General features: G+C 37.9%; 1 pseudogene; it reads left to right on the top strand.

Moving 5' to 3' along the window:
* The first annotated feature begins 12,435 nt into the window (after positions 1–12,435).
* LOC125101672 (60S ribosomal protein L7a-like) lies at positions 12,436–13,247 on the top strand (annotated as a pseudogene).
* The last annotated feature ends 204 nt before the right edge of the window (positions 13,248–13,451 follow it).

Below are 13,451 nucleotides of genomic sequence, written 5' to 3'. Positions count from 1 at the left end.
CTGTTTTAAAGTAATAATTATGATGTTGCCCTTTGCAAATTCTATGCAAGGAAGAAGGATATCGTGTATGTGGATTTTAGTTCTGAATTTTAGAGGTAACATTTAAGGGAACTGGTAATACTAGGAGACCCTTTCATGAAGTGACTTTGAGGCTGCACATTTCTAGTGTAGACCTGTACAAGAGGGGGTTCCACAGTTGGGCCCATACTGTAGTGCCAGCTCCCTACCACGTGCAACATATTCATGTGGCTTAGCTCTACTTTTATTCCTGGCCCTAGCACTTGCTTTCCTTCTGAGCCATAGCTGTTTTAGCAATAGCTCTCACCATTACCAAGGTGATAAGGGCCCAACTCTTCCTGCTTGTCCCACCCATGCAAACAAAAAAGGACCTGTGCAAGGTATTGACTGACAAGGAGAGACCACTGTAATAAGCCTATTGGTGCAATGAAGTTGAGAATGTCCTACCTTCCCAACTGGATGCCTTGAGAGCCAAGAGGGGAATAATAGAGCCGGAAAGTGCAGGGGTGTTGACCCTCCAGGGGGTAGACCGAAGATACACAAGATGAGATGGAGGCAGGAGAAAATCTCCTTGCCCTTCTGATTCATGGTGGACTGTTGTAAGGTACCGTGATTCCCCGTCAGTCCAGATTTATCCTACAGGACTCAGCAGTCAAACACATTTTTGGGTGATATGATAGCCAGCACAGAAACACATCACTGTGTATTTGGTTTCCCTTTTTCATGCCTTACTTTTCTTTTTCATCCTGTGCTTCCTTGTACTGCAGAGGAGGCAAAATTGAAGCTCTAACTCTTTTAGGGCTTTTGACTGGGACTCAGAATTGGACTGACATATTCACATTAACTAGGGAAAAGCATAAAGATGTATTTAATTAAAGTTTTGCATGACAGAGAGCCCTCATAAGTAAATGAAGACCCCAAGAAGCAGTTAGATTTGAATGTGTGTCTACACTGAATTGGACAGAGTACTAAGTTGTGAAAATGTGACAATGCATATGGGCTTGGGCTAGGATAGTTAATTGGGTCAAGAAGCGACTAGAGAGATAAGTTTTAGTTTAACAAGATTTATTTTTATAGATTTCTTTCAGTGGTAAGAATGTCCGTTTTCTCCTGATGCCGGAAGGATACTTCCTATCTGGGGTTTAATCTCCGGCTTTCAAGTAGGAAAAGAAGAGTCGCAGCACCCATCTTGCACCTGCTGATTTTCAAGGGTCTTGACCTCTAAATAATCCTTATGTCAAAGTGGCACATTTTGAGGTGGTGTATTCTGCCATCCTCTAGTACCCACCAGTAAAGCATCAGATATAATTTTGTCTCAGGGTTTCTTTTCGGAAAAACTTGCGCTAAAACACACTGTATTAGAAGTATGGAGGGCATATGGAGCCGTGGTCAGCAGGGAGACTGTAGAGGCGGGTTGAGGCCAGTGCATGGAGCACCTTCAAAGTCAAACTAAGGATTCAAAAGAAGCTCAGGTTTCAAGAATCTATGATTGTGTATTCACACAGAGAGGTCGGAACAGAATTCTGCATCAATAAAGTGACTTAGTGCCTCTCTAGGCATTCACTAGCTAATTAAACTGGGCGGCAGAGATTGCTGATTCTTTCTTGTCACGTAATTCCTAGGAATCTCTCTTTTGCTTAATTATGTGGAGTGTACTCTGCTTTCTGTCAGCAGCCCATCCCTCATGTGCTGAGGAGTAAAGGCCTGCCAGAAGTGAACTGGAGCTTCTTTAGGGAATTAGTTAGTAGGGAATCTGCAGCAACCGTAAGCATGAAAATGTCTCCTCCTGACCAGAAGAGATGTTTTAGCGCTCAAACACCCTAAGGACCCCCAAGCATGTCTTAGGTATTATTATCTGTATCTCTACAGGACTTTGGGCAATTTCCGAAGCTATTGTGGAAACTTGTTGCTATTTACATTTCTGATGTAAGTGTTTTGGGGGTAAAGCAAGAATAATTACAAACTAACAAAATACATGACAAACAGACTGTAGAATGTGCTAAAGTTCAAACATCATTATGTTTAATTTACAGACAATGAAATCAGTGAACAGGTTGATTTTATCTCTAAAGTTAACTTGCACTCCTTATGTTTTACACAATGTAGTCTATCTTATGTGGTAATGAAGGGAAACATAAATGATATAAATATATTTTATGTTTGGTGAGTTTCCTTATCAAGGTTAAAATGAAATATGAATATTATATTCACATTGTGTTAGTGGTTTCTTGATTTGATTTCTGCAGAAGTATATCTTGAGACAAGGATTCAAATGAAAGCAGTGTATTTGGGAGGAAATGTCAGAAAAGATCTGACAGGGAGAGGAGAAGTGAGACTGGGAAAGAGAGAAAACCCAAACAGTATGTCATCAAGCAAGTTACCACCCTGTGCAACCAGAGTGTAATCCACTGGGGAACTTGGGGTGACAGTGAAGCACAACTGCACAATTGTCCCAGGTAAGGTCAAGGAAGCTAGCATATTTATTTTCTACATCCCTGTCTTTCACTGGATGAAGTCTGTTTCAGGGAGCTCTACTAGATTTCTTTTTAAAACCATCAACCATTTCTCTCTTTTGCAATTTTCCAGTGAAGGATCTGGTACCAACTTGCATCTAAACAAGTATGCTCACCTTGATGTCTTGCTAGAGTGAAAACTTAACTACAAATGGCTTGGATGTGGGTCAGGGTCAAGCACACATTTCTCCATTGACAACTGCTCACCGAACCATCAGCTTGAAATATTAGGAAGAACACTGGATGCGGAAGAAGAAAAAGAAATCAGGAATCATCAGTTGTCATGACATTCATGGGTAGTGTATCAGAGATTGAATTCAGGTCTTGTGAATCTTCTTGATGGGTCCTTTCCATTACGGAGCACAGCTTCTTGAATGATTGTGTTCCTCATATCACTTACCTAACTGATGGTCATAATATTGGAGATAAATAGGAACTTGTGAATCAACTGTGAGGGTTTTTTGGGAGGGAATGTGTTCTTAGATACTCCTGTCCAAATCTTGTCTTAAATTCTTACGTCTTAGAGGGAATGGATATCTGTTCAAGGGATGTAAGTTGTGCCTGATGGGGGTATCTTGTACCAAAACTATCTATGGGGCTGAATCTCAGCAGCCAACAAAACTGATTTTTTCTGTGTCCTCCAATTTCCAAGGACTCTCTTCCTCTCAACTCACAACTCTTTGCAAAGCTCCAGGGACAATAAATCTGAATTCATCCTGTTATAGCAGTTAATGGACTTAAGAACAACTGAGCTGAAAAGTCATACCCAGGCAGGAGTTACAAATTACCCAAGTCAGGATAAAAGCTTCATCAATATTGACTCCACCTAATGGTTTGTGTCAGAGGAAGAAATCTCATTATGATAATGGCATCTTCTCCCTAAAGCACTGCTCTTTGGACTGAAGTTCTATAAATGTATCAATATCAACAAGAATTTAGTTAATAAGACTGAATTGTTGAATATCTATCTTCATTCATTATCTAATGTATTGATAATATAGAAGGTTTCTCAGAGTGAGATCTTGAAAAATATTGTGGTGAGAAATGAAAGGAAATTTGTGGAGGGCGAGGTAGCATTGTGAATCATATAGGACCAAGCAAAATGGATTATGCAAAGCCAAGGATATGTTAACTTATTGTTTTTCATTCAAATCTTCAGGCCATCAGCTAGAATGAGACAAGTTCTGTTGGTTTGACTAAGACTTATGTAAATTCATAAATATGTCTGGTCACCCAAAATGACTTGATGGAATTCACCTAAAAAAGAGGAGGTGGCTCAATCAAGGAGAGGAAGATGACATATTATGGGTAACCAGGAAATCACTCTTATAAATGAAAGAAAAGGAAGTGAAAAACTCAAGTACATACAAAAAATAGATTTACTGAGCAAAAAGAGCACTCATTCGGAGTTAAAGCAGCGACTTTTTCATAATGCATCAATGAATTTTTTGTGAGTTCCCTTATTGTGCAAGATATTATGTTGGTGTGCTAATGTATAGAAACAATCCTGAATTATATTTTTCTTTTTTTAAAATATAGATGATTATACATACTACAAGTAGAGAAGCATAGGTTAAGAAAGTATTCAGCAGAATATTGCCATGGAATGTTCAAGGGGAAGAGATGTTGGATATAATTAACCCCAACATTTTACATGAGAGATTGAAGCCCAGAGCTTGGAAGTACCAATGTTACATGGCAGAGGCAGAAGGTGTTAACTTTTTTCTTAACTAGGTGACCAAAGAACATTTAGCCTGGCTAGATGACAATGTAAATATTAAATGCATTATTATGATGAATTATGTTTTCTTAAAATTAATTTTCTTAGTAAACAGAGATTATTTAAATGAGAATAATCAATGGTGGAATTACTATTCACTTTAACTAGCATTTGTGATCACAACCTATGTCCCAGGAGCCATGCTAAATATTTTACATCTATTTTTTCATTTAATTCCTACCACAGGATGGAAGATATATGTTATGATGAACAATAACAAATTATTATCCTTATGCTTAAGCAATTCAGATTTAGAGAGAGATCCACACACAGACCTAATTAGTAATAAACATAATGCAGCAAGTAGAGTAACATGAGTATATTATCTCTTTAAGTATATGGAAGAAGAAGCAATCAATTCTGCCCAAAAAAAGATCAAGGAATTCTTAATTGGAAAATATAATCTTGGACCTCTGACTTTTTCCTTCTTAATGAGTTTCCTGGGTAGAATAATGAAGGATAAGGATCTTTTAAGCAAGGGGAACTATGTGAACAATAGAATGGTCTCTTGAAAATAATTTCATGTCTCCACTGCATAGTGAGGCAAGTTCTAAATCAGCTTTCAGAGTAAGAGAAAGGAAAAAGCTGAAATTAGGGTCAGGGAAGAGCTAACAGGACTCTTGGGATTAGTTCCTAAAACTCGTCAAGTCAGGAAAGTGGTCAAACAGATGTATTCTTCTATGAGTTAGACACTTCTAAGGGACAAACCCTTTAATCTGTAGTTCAAGTCCAAGAGTCACGTTCAAGGAGAAAAGGCACAAAAGTTACAGGGAACCTCTTCATTTGAAGAGATTCTCATAAAAAAAAAAATTCTTTTTGCTCCCAATCTCCTCTGGAAGAAGCCTTGATTCAGTCCTTCAATGAATCTTCAGGATGCCTGCCAGTTTCCTTTTCTGACATCTCTTGCCTTCAACATTGTTCTTCCTCACAGATATCACATTCTCTCTCAAGCATAACGAGCATCATTACAGTATATTGTATGGCCTATGCACATATTAGTTCACATATTAGTTAATTTGCCTATTACATCAAAGTCATGTTTGCTTCCCCTTCCCCTCACTTGCTCAACATCTCCTATTTCCTCTATTTGGGAGAAAAACAACAACAGAAATATACCAGGCTTTGCCTTTTCTTGCCCTCTTCTCCTCTGAACACTGAGACTCTGACTTTGAAAATCTCAGCCCTTCCTATCTCAGAAACATTTGTCTTGTCATCTTCCTTCAGATAGTCTTATTCTGCATCTAGAAGAGTCAGTAGCCTTCTTCCTTTTAGCAGGTGGATTTGAAATAGTCAAACTAATGGGAGGTACCCAAGCAAAAACAGCACTACAAATGGACTCTTACTCAACTTTTTTATTCATTTTATTAATCATTAGATATTTTGCTAGGGTTTATTATGTACCAGGTCCTCTTGTGTTGTTGACAATGTGGTTATAAACATGGCAAACAGAAAACATAACACATTGAATCTGATAGTGCAATGAAGAGAGATAATGCACCAAAACACAATGTAGTAATTTTTCAGAGTTGAGACATGGGCCAATCAGGAAATGTATAGCACAGTGAGAACTATGACAGGCAGACTAACCTAGTCTGGAAAAATCAGAGAGATTTTGCTGAAGAATTTTAATTGAGGCTTAAAATGGAATGTGTGTGTGTGTGTGTGTAGTGTGTGTGTGTGTGTGTGTGTGTGTAAGTAGGGAGAGGGAATTCCAGTCCTTGTGGGAGAAAGTAGCTTGACATTTTTGAGGAATTAAAGATCATTGTGGCTGAACTGTGGTAAGGGAAAGATGGATCTGGACAAATTGAAGATGTGGGTAGAGGCAGATAATGCAGGACCTTATAGACAGTGTTATTACATTTGATCTTTATCTCAAGTGTAACAAAAAAAGTTGAAGGGTTTTAAATAGGAATATTATGGATTGATATTTGCATTTCCAGAAGAGTACTCTATGAGCTTTGTGGGAATAGATTAAAGAGGAGCAATGGTGGGTATAAGGAAATTTGGTAATAATGGTAAGTCAGTAGTGTAGGTGTGAGACATTGGCTTCCTAGTCTACAAAGGTGCCAAAAAGATAGACGTGGAAAGACTGAAAAATACCTAAGAGGTTTAATGTCAGAACTTTGCAGTTGGGTAGAAAAGTTTGGGGAGAAAGGGAGAGGAAGAGGGTCTTGAATGAATGACTGAGTAAGTGGCCATGCTGCTCACTCAGGTAGTAAACTTTAAAGAGAAGTGAAACATTAGAGTGAAAATGAAGGGTTCATTTTTCACTTTTGAATGTGGTTGAGAACCCTGTAAAAAATCCAGGTATGGTAATCAAAAAAGAGGTAAGGAAAGAGGAAAACATTTTGGAATCACTGGCATGTAGGCAGTGATTAAAGTTATGCATTTCCTGGAAGAGATTGAAGCATGATAAGAAAAGAGAATCTAGAACAAAACTCTGACAAAATTCATTTTTCAAAGGTCAGAGGAGGAGGAAATGTTAAAAGAAACTGAAAAGAAATAGCTAGCAAACTAGGAGGAAAGCAGGAAGTTTTTCAATGTGAAGGCTATGGTGAACCAAGAAGATTCTGAAAAAGATACCCAGGGAGAGGAGAACCAGAAAGGGTTCATTGAGTCTGGCGGCAATGAGATTTTTGGAGAGGGCTGTTTTATAGAGCTGGGAACAGAATGATAAAGCCAAAATTTAAATGGGTTGAAGAAAATATGTGGGAAAGAACTAGAGGAAGGAAATTATTTCTGGAAGTTTGGCCCTGATGGAGAGAGAAAGCAGTGACAGTGGTTAGAAGACACTGTAAGTAGTCTAGTGAAGTTTACTTAAGATTAAAGAAATACCTTTGTTTAAACTATAGTGGCAAACAGAAGTTCTGATTCCTGATGTGAGGATAGATCATCTTTACAGCTACTATCACCATGGTAGCTGAAGGAAGAGGGTGAGTTTAGAGCCATTTGCCGATGGCCAGGGAATCTCCTTTAAACTGAGGCCTAAGCACTTTTCTTGACAGTTTCTTCCTTTGAATGCAATTCTGAGAGTCTGGTTTGTTGCTGCTTAACATCTGTAGGCTTAGAGAATCTTTTTTTCTTACACAGACAGTGCTGGATTTTTAATCTAGTTTTTCCTCTATTTTATTTTATTTCCTTTCAGTGTTCCAGAATTCATTGTTTATGCACCACACCCAGTGATCCATGCAATATGTGTCCTTTATAATACCCACCACCAGCCTCACTCTACCCCCTTCTCCCCCCCAAAACTCTCAGTTTGTTTCTCAGAGTCCACAGTCTCTCATCGTTTGCCCCCCACCAATTTTCCCCAACTCACTTCTCCTCTTCATCTCCCAATGTCCTCTGTGTTATTCCTTATGCTCCACAAATAAGTGACCATATGATAATTGACTCTCTCTGTTTGACTTATTTCACTCACCATAATCTCCTCCAGTCCCATCCATGTTGATACAATAGTTAGGTATTCATCCTTTCTGATGGAGGCATAATACTCCATTGCATAAATGGACCATATCTTCTTTATCCATTCATCCACTGAAGGGCATCTTGGCTCTTTCCAGAGTTTGGTGAGTGTGGCCATTGCTACTATGAACATTGGGGTACAGGTGGCCCTTCTTTACACTACATCTGTATCTTTGGGGTAAATACACAGTAGTGCAATTGCAGGGTCATAGGGTAGCTCTATTTTTAATTTCTTAAGGAATCTCCACACTGTTTTCCGAAGTGGCTGCACCGAGTTGCATTCCCATCAACAGTGTAAGAGGGTTTCCTTTTCTCCACAACCTCTCCAACACTTGTTTTTTACTGTCTTGTTAATTTGGGTCATTCAAACTGGTGTAAGGTGGTATCTCTTGATTTGAATCTCCCTGGTGGCTAATGGTGATGAACATTTTTGCATGTGTCTGTTAGCCATTTGTATGTCTTCTTTGGAGAAGTGTCTGTTCATGTCTTCTGCCCATTTTTTTGACGTGATTATCTGTTTCCTGTGTGTTGAGTTTGAGGAGTTCTTTATAGATCTCAGATATCAGCCCTTCATCTGTAGTGTCATTTGAGAATATCTTCTCCCATTCCGTGGGTTGCCTCTTTGTTTTGTTGACTATTTCCTTTGCTGTGCAGAAGCTTTTGATCTTGATAAAGTCCCAAAAGTTCATTTTTGCTTTTGTTTCCTTTGCCTTTGGAGACATAACTTGAAAGAAATTGTTATGACCGAAGTCGAAGAGGTTACTGCCTATGTTCTCCTCAAGGATTTTGATAGATACCTGCCTCACATTGAGGTCTTTTATTCATTTCAAATTTCTCTTTGTGTATGGTATAAGAGAATGGTCGAGTCTCATTCTTCTACACATAGCTGCCCAATTTTACTAGCACCATTTATTGGAGAGACTGTCTTTTTTCCACTGTATATTTTTTCCTGCTTTGGAGAAGATTATCTGATCACAGAGTTGAGGGTCTATCTGGGCTCTCTACTCTGTTCCACTGGTCTATGTGTCTGTTTTTATGTCAGTACCATGCTGTCTTGGTGATCACAGCTTTGTAGTAAAGCTTGAAATCAGGCAACATGATGCCCCCAGTTTTGTTTTTCTTTTTCATCATTTCCTTAGCAATTCTGTGTCTCTTCTGGTTCCATACAAGTTTTAGGATTGTTTATTCTAGCTTTTTGAAAAATACTGGTGGAATTTTGATCAGGATGGCAAGAAAGTATAGATAGCATCCATTCCTGATTAAAACTATTCAAAGTAGAGGGGTAGAGGGAACATTCCTCAACTTCATAAAATCTGTTTATGAAAAACCCACAGTGAATATCATCCTCAATGGGGAAAAGTTGACAGCCTTCCCTTTGAGATCAGGAACATGACAAGGATGCCCACTCTTACCACTGTTGTTCAACATAGTACTAGAAGCCCTAGTAACAGCAATCAGACAACAAAAAGAAGCAAAACGTATTCCAATTGGCAAAGAAGAAATCAAACCTCTCTCTTCACAGATGACATGATACTTAAAATGGAAAACCCAAAAGACTCCACCCCAAACTACTAGAACTCATACAGTAATTTAGTAATGTGGCAGGATACAAAACCAATGCACAGAAATCAGGTGCTTTCTTATACACTAACAATAAAAATATAGAAAGAGAAATTAGAGAATCTATTCTGTTTACTATAGCACCAAGAACAATAAGAAACCTGGGAATAAACCTAACCAAAGAGGTAAAGGATCTGTACTCGAGGAACTACAGAACACTCATGAAAGAAATTGAAGAAGACCCATAAAGATGGAAGACCAGGGACGCCTGCATGGCTCAGTGGGTTAAAGCCTCTGCTTTCGGCTCAGGTCATGGTCCCAGGGTCCTGGGATGGAGCCCCACATCGGGCTCTCTGCTCAACAGGGAGCCTGCTTCCTCCTTTCTCTCTGCCTATCTCCTCTGCCTACTTGTAATCTCTGTCAGTCAAATAAATAAATAAATAAAAATATTAAAAAAAAAAAAAAGATGGAAGACCATTCCATGCTCATGGATCAGAAGAATAAACATTGTTAAAATCTCTATACTGTCTAGAGCAATCTGTATTTTCCTCTCTTTCTGTTCCCATGGACTGTGGTTTCCTTCATTTCAGTTAAATTTTTTAAAGATGTTCTTTTTTGCATCATGTGCTGCAAGGGAAGAACTTTATGTTTGAACCTTGATTTTTAAGCCTCTATTCTGACCAGAATCTAAGCCTTTATTCACTTTTACTAAGAAACCTTCTGTGCTTTCAACTATTATAAAAAGTGCTACTTGAAAACAGACTAAACTCCTATATTATAGTATGTCTATGCCTGGAAATTTCTGTTGCCTTGCCCATCTACTGGTGTAAAGCCCTTTCTGAATGTTAACTCTTACTGGTGTTCAATATGAGGTGTATATGTTATTATGATTATTACTCTTCTCTGGATTCTGCCAGAGATGTTTCTATATCTCATGGTCCTTAGTAAAGAAGTGACAAAATATCTCAGTGTTTTATTTCTATATCAAATAATAAATAAACAAATTCCATGGGTTGGCAATATTACTTGTTTACTAAAAACTATAAAATAGTTTTGAAAGAAATTAAACACATAAACAGTTAGAAGGACTGTGTTCATGGATTGGAAGAGTTAATTATTTTTAAGGTTGTAATATTTCCCAAATTGATCTACAATTTAATGTTATCCCTATCAAAATCCCAGTTGCCCTTTGTATAGAAATTGATAAGCTCATTCTAAAATTAATATGAAAATGAAAGAGATCCAGAAAAAGGACAAAGTTGGAAGTCTCACATGTCCTGATTTCAAGGCTTACTACAGAGCTACATTAATCAAGATAATATGGTAGGGGCACCTAGCTGGCTTAGTTGGTAGAACATACAACTCTTGATCTCAGGGTTGTAAGTTCAAGCCCCAAGTTGGGTATAGAGATTACTTAAAAATAAAATATATTTTTTTAAAAGGTAGCATGTGGTGACATAAGGATAGACAAACTGATCAATGGAAAGGAATTGAGAGTCCAGAAATAAAACCACATATCAACAAAAGGTGATGGGACAATTAGATACCCACATGTAAAAGAATAAAGTAGGACCCATGTGGCACACCATATATAAAATTTAGTGCAAAATATGTCAAGGTCCTAGATTTTAAAGCTAAAAGCATGAAACTCTAAAAGAAAATGCAGTCGTGAGTCTTCATGACTTTGAATTAGGTAATGATTTTTAGATACACTAAAAATACACACACACAAAGAAAAAAAATAAACAAATTGCAGTTTATCCAAATAAAAACCATGCTTCAAAGGCCATATCAAGAAAGGAAAAAGACAGCCCATAAAATGTGGAAATATATTTGCAAATTATATACTTGATAAGGGACTGGCATCCAGAATATAAGGAACTCTTACATCTTAATAATAAAAAGACAAATATTCCAATTTAAAAAGTTATAAAGCTATTGGAATAGACATTTCTACTTTATTTTGACAAATAAAGTCTTTCTGAACTCTTTAAAATGAAAAAAAAAAATCCGTGCACACACTTATCACAGCCTCTACTTTTGCCTTCTCCCTTCTGTCTGCTGTTTTCTTTCACTCATTTAACTGTATGTTAGGAATTCTACCAAGAAATAATGAGGTCAGAGGAGGGTCAAAATGAAATTGTTTAATTTTTTTACTCACTGGAAAAAAAAGCCCAACTGTTTAATAGAGTCAGAAAGTAATTATTCAAATGTATTTGAGTCCCCATATGGACTCTGATTATCTGTGCTTTTCCTGTCACTCATTATGAGAATAGTTAAGATGTAAAAGAATCTTAGAGTTATCTATACACATTGTAATATAATGACAGTGTCTTCATTGACAAAATAGAAATGTTATTTAGAAATAATAACTGAGATGCAGACTAAGTGATCAAGAGGATTGCTTTTGAAAATTTGAAGGAAAATGTTGTAAATTTCCTTTAAAATTTGGGATCTCTCTGATTGGAATGACCAATCACTTTCCATTTCTATGTTTTCCCAGTTGTGGACAAGAGACAACGTGGATAAGGGTATGACTCTGAGGTAGATCTAGGTTTCCTTTTGGGTCCATTACTTTCTTCCTTTGCTATAAAAGGTGAAAAATCAAAACAACTTTATCATTTTTGAGGCACTACCGTAGGAATTAAAAAGATAATATATGTGAAATGTTTAGAACAGGCCCTGGCTTGGATGATTGCTCAATTAGTGGCAACTATGTGCTATTACTGTGTATACTAATGACTCCAGAAACAAATATTCTAATTTCATTTATCTGTTTAATACAATCAATCTTGAAAATTTGTTTTCATTTAAACAACAAATTAGATTATATACTTACTGGAATTTAGTAAAGTATTTTGATTATTGAGAGAGAATGATTTAGTTAAGGATCTCTGTGGGCTTTTTTCCCCAAAGTAGATTGAATGGTCACAGATAAGGAAGTTATTTTTCATTACTTCCTCAATATCAGATAATATATGACAGGAGATTCAGGAGGTTACATGAGATTTCCTGAAGCAAATGTTTGTGGAGCAAAAGTCATACATAAGATTTTGTTTAGAAATGAGTCATCAGAACTCTCTACTCTAGCCATCTAAGATGCTGAAAGGACAGAAGGCTAGGGGGAAGAAGCTGGCCCAAGCCCCTGCTATTGTAAAGAAGCAGGAGGCCAAGAAGATGGTCAATCCCTTGTCTGAGATAAGGCCCAAGAATTTTGGCATCAGACAGGACATCCTGACCAAAAGAGACCTCATTTGACAAATAGTCCTACTACATCCGGCTGCAACAGCAAAGGGCTATTTTCTATAAATGTCTAAAAGTGCCTCTCATGATTAACCAGTTCACCCAGGCCTTGGACCACCAAACAGCTACTCAGCTGCCTAAACTGGCCCACATATACAGACCAGAGACAAAGCAAGAGAAGAAGCAGAGATTGTGGTTCTGGGCTGAGAAGAAGGCCACTGGGAAAGGGGATATCCCCACTAAAAGGCCTCCTGTCCTTTAAGCTGGAGTTAATCTTGTCACGAGATTGGTGGGAAACAGGAAGTCTCAGCTGGTAGTGATTACACATGATGTGGATCCCATTGAACTGGTTGTCTTCCTGCCTGCACTGTGTCCTAAGCTGTGGGCTTCCCTACGCATTACCAAGGGGAAGGCTAGGCTGGGGCATCTGGTTCATGGGAAGACCTGCACCACTGTTGCCTTCACACAGGTTAATTCAGAAGACAGGGGAGCTCTGGCTAAGCTGGTGGAAGCCACCAGGACCAAGTACAATGACAGATGTGATGAGATCCAACATCATGGGGGGGGAAGGGGGAGAGGGGGGCAATGTCCTGTGTCCAAAGTCTGTGGCTCACATTGCCAAGTTGGAGAAGACAAAAGCTAAAGAACTACCCACCAAACTGGCCTGAGTGGATGCTGTTGAATTTTCTGTACAGAAAAGTAATAAAAAGTTCTCTTCAGTTACTTAAAAAAAAAAAAAAAAAAAAAGGAAATGAGTCATCAGTACCCAAACTTATCACAGAAGGCAGTTAAATTAAGTTGCCTCTTTTAAGAAGGTAAACCCTATGGGAATTGGGTTCCTTGTGCTGCTATTTAACATCAAAATTTTAAAA

This window comes from Lutra lutra, chromosome 1 (assembly GCF_902655055.1).
Source record: "Lutra lutra chromosome 1, mLutLut1.2, whole genome shotgun sequence".
Taxonomy (NCBI): Eukaryota; Metazoa; Chordata; class Mammalia; order Carnivora; family Mustelidae; genus Lutra; species Lutra lutra.
The sequence above is the reverse complement of the archived record's forward strand: the minus strand, read 5'-3'. Positions and strand labels throughout refer to the sequence as shown.